Genomic DNA, 4,441 nt, shown 5'->3' with positions numbered 1-4,441 from the left:
CAATGCCCTTAGTCACAAAAAAAGACAATAGAAATTAAAAACATGATTCCTTAGGTAAAAACCTTCCTAAGGCACCTATGGATGAGAAAAAAGTGAAAACAAAGGGCATATCCTTAAGTGAAAACCTGGACTAGGCACTTGAGGATGAGGGACTTAACCTCCCTACCATGGTTCCCTTGCAACAAGACTTATAGAGGAAACAAACACTATCAATGTGGGCACTGAAGATACTCCTAAGAATGTGCTCATTGCTAAGTCTCTATCGGATCAAGAAAAATAGAACTTCATCAATTTTCTCATACAATCAAAGATTAACTTTACCTAGTCTTATGCTGACATTCCAGGCCTTGATCTAGACTTAGTAGTCCACAATCTTGTTGTCCGTCTAGATGCCAAACTTGTAAAGCAGAAATTATGCAAGATGCATCCACATACTGCACTCCTTGTCAAGGAAGAACTTGAAATTATGTTGGATGCTAGACTCATAAAACCAATAGATTATCCTAAGTAGGTGTCCAACATTGTCCCTATAAGAAAAGCTATTGGGTGTTGGCATTTGACTGAACCAGTAAATGATTGATTGGTGAATGTGATGAAGAGATTGAGATTGATGTTTGATGACTAATTCTTGTGTTGTCATTGATGGCAACAATGTTTTTGGTAGTCATCTAAGTCTTTTAAGCCAAGCGGTAAGGTATAATTGGTAATAGTGACAATTTACTAGTGAGCTGACAAATAGGTCCTTAACCAGTAAACAAAGACAGAGTTGCATTCATGCAACTAGTATAGGTGATTGATTAAGAGTTGGATGATGTGGTTTTAAAGTAATGATGGAGATAGGTGTTTGGAGCTATGTTCATGACTACATTGGTAGATTCAATTGGATAAGTGAGATTAGATGTACAGAGTAGGCATTCTGATGAACACTTAATTGGTAGTGTTAAAGACACTTAAATTGGTAAAATGACATAGGTTTTGTTTTATTTTTGGTTTGTTATGTCAGTGGCCAACATAAGTTCGACATACAATGTTATTTTGTCTAGATTCATTGAACCTAGGAAATTTTTCTAAGGTTGTAGCCGACTAAGTTGATATCTATAAAAAGTGTGATGAGTTATGAGATAGAAATGCGTATGTCGATGAGATCGAAGGTGAATAAGGTGAAGTTGATTATGTGGTGATTAGTGAAGCTCTGTATTTATGTGTTGTTGAAGTTTTGAGGATATGAAGTGGATCTTATCATACATAGGTGTTACATGAAGATCATTTGAATTGTTGTTTTCCTAACAATTTGTAGCAGTAAAATCACCTAACTGTGTAGGTCCTAACATGCCTTACATTGTAAATCCCTTAATCAGGTAGCTCTATATCAGAGTATTAAATAATGTTGTGAGGTTGATCCTAATAGGTCAATACTCCTAACAAGGATCATCATTTAAATCCCTTAATCTGGTGACTCCTAATTAGGTCTGCTCCTAACAAGGCATATTTTTAAGACCTTAACCGGTCAAGATTTCTATTCTGCTGATAGTGAATCTTGTAGGTATTAACTCCCACCATGGTTTTTCACTTTTGGGATACCACATATAAATTTCTTGTGCTATGTGGAATTTTATTTATTGGGCATTAGCTTATGTGGTGATATTCCTCTTATTCTTTATAAGTTTTAAGTGGTTTAAGTTGGTGATCAGATTCATATTGTTTTTGCTTGCATTGATTCAACCCCCCCTCTCAGTGCCTTATAAGTTTATCAATTGGTATCAAAGCCAACCTTGTTTGAGGCTTAACCACTTGAGAAGGATTCCTAAGGTAGACATGGGGGATATGAGTTATAGAGAGATGTCTAACAAACTTGCAGAAACTGAGAAAGTCCTAGAAACATTGAGAGGCAAGTATAAAGCTTCACTTGCTAAGAGAAGAGAGCTAACCGAACAACTGTTGGAGGTTTCTGAGAGCAGTTCTTCTAATGAAGAAAATATAGGTGCATTGGTTGATGAGGTGGATAAATTGAATGATGAGAAGACTAACTTGAGGAGAGAGCTAGAAGCCCTAACTATCTAGATGAGTCAAGGACTTGAAGAAAGGAGGGAAGTAGAAGACAAGATCAAAGAGAAAGAGAATGAGATCTTTAAGAAAAATTAGAAAATTGACACTCTATATACACACTGGCATGATGAAAAAGATGAAAAAGAAGAGATAAAGACAGAATTGGATATGGCATGGTCTCTTAGAGAGACTCTTATGAAAAGGAATGAAGACCATACACAAGAACTTGTTGATGCTAATGAGAATTTTCAAAAGCTTAACAAAAGTTCTACCATGCTTGATGAACAGATCCAATCTCAAAGGATGAATGGTGATACAACTGGATTGGGTTACAATATATTTGAGAAAGGTGAGCCTTTCGGTACAAAGGACAACATGAATGAAGGTAAATCTATGCCTAAGATTCAGAAACTTACTAGTTAAGAAATCCAAAAGCCTATTTATTTCAATTGTCATAAATCAGGACATACTACTAATGTTTTAGAAGTAGATCAGATGTTGCTAATGGTTATAGACCCAATATTTATCAAGGATATAAGCCTAGAACCTTTAATGGTTATTGTTACACTTGCAACATGCATAGACATAGAGTTGTTGAGTGCAGGTACAAAGCAAATAATTTGGCACCTCACATGAGTCAGAGGTCTGGTGGTGGTTGGCAAAGAACCTTTAATGACTAGAGAAGTCCTAACTAGCAAAGACCCTATGCTAACCGGTCTAGTCCCTATGAGATGGAAAAAAGGATGAATGTGGTCTGCACAATCTGTCATAACTATGGTCATGTAGCTATGAATTACAGAAGAAGGATTGGTAGAGGCAATGTTGGACCTTGGAGAGTATCTAGTATGGCTTGTTATCATTGTCATAAAACATGACATATTGCAAAGTTTTGCAGAACTAAGGTGAACCAACTGGTAAATCAATCTGCTGATCAAAAAGGGAAGATGAAAGTTGATGTGGAGGAGACTAGAGCTGAAATGAATAGAATCTGGAAAAAGAAGGATGATGAGAAAACCAAAGACAAACCATCTGAAGATCCTATTTCTTCACCTAGTGTGGAGAACCCTTCACAGATAAACTAAGTTGTTAAAAGCTTAGGAGGAGCTTAATGTTTGATATATTTTAGAACCCCCTAAAAGACCATAAGTTATGTTAAATCTGCATACTTTGATGTATGATGATATTTTGAAGTGATTTTATGATCAAACTGGTAGGTTTGATGTGTTATGATAACCGGTAGTGTGTTATAAGATATTTTAGGGTTTTACTGGTAATAGAATTTAATGCGGTAGATAATGGGAAAATAAAAAAAGCTTTTTGAATATCATTTGTCACATTGCATTCTTGTGGGAACTCAGAGAGAGAATATTGTAGAGTAGATTTTGTGTTTGGAACATTGATAGAGATTTGAAGTTATCTGGTGTGATTTGCGATCAACAATTGGTGGTAAAGCTTTGTTGGTGTTTGGGACCCTAGTGCAGAAGCAGTAAAAGGTATTTATCCAAAAATCTTATTATCTTCTTATCTTTTTGAATCGTTGAAGATGGATACCCCTCATCTAGTTGATGTTACTGATAGACCTCGTCCTGAATTTAAGAGGCACTCATTTAAGTTTGAGGCAATTGATCTCATTGGAGCCCTATCTAGAGTTCTTTATGGTGTATTACCTGGTGAAGATGTTAGATCATTCTATCATTGCAAACTGGAGGATCTTAGTATTGGTGTTATTTTTTATCAATATAAAGCATTATGTGATAAGAATGGAGTGATAAAAGAATAGCTCAAGAGGGTTATTGAGAAAGGGTTTCACCATGGCCTAAATTTCATTATTGATTTTGATGATGAACTTGTGAGATATGTGCTTAGCAGAATTCATGACCAGTTTATGTGGCTCGACCAACTACAAAAAATTTCTAAGGAAGCTATTCACACTATCACCAAATTTTGTGCCACTGGTGAGGTCCCTGTACTCAGATCCATTCCTAAGAATGATGTAGAGAATTTAACAGGTTCTAAATGGGATGGAAGAGAAATGATTGTGAATAATATCAATGATATGATAGTAAAGTATGCTTCTATGGTGATCAGTTATTGGACCTATTACTCTAGGAGGATGAACAACATCCATGTTGCTACTATTCACACTACCCACCGGATGATAAAAGAGGATGTTGACTATGACTTGTCAGAGGCATTGAGGAGTCAAGTGATTCTAAACCTAGAATCCATCAAGAAGGATAAGATGTTTGTTAGTCCTAATCAGTGCTAAGAGGGGAGGGGTGAATCAACACTTGATCAATTTTTCACAATTAAAACTTTTAACTCAAAACTGCACTTACTTAATATTCATCAATATACTTAATTACTACAGAACAATATAGTGAAACCAAGCTTT

Source organism: Cryptomeria japonica, chromosome 1 (assembly GCF_030272615.1).
Source record: "Cryptomeria japonica chromosome 1, Sugi_1.0, whole genome shotgun sequence".
Lineage (NCBI taxonomy): Eukaryota > Viridiplantae > Streptophyta > Pinopsida > Cupressales > Cupressaceae > Cryptomeria > Cryptomeria japonica.
Note: the sequence above shows the minus strand (reverse complement) of the source record.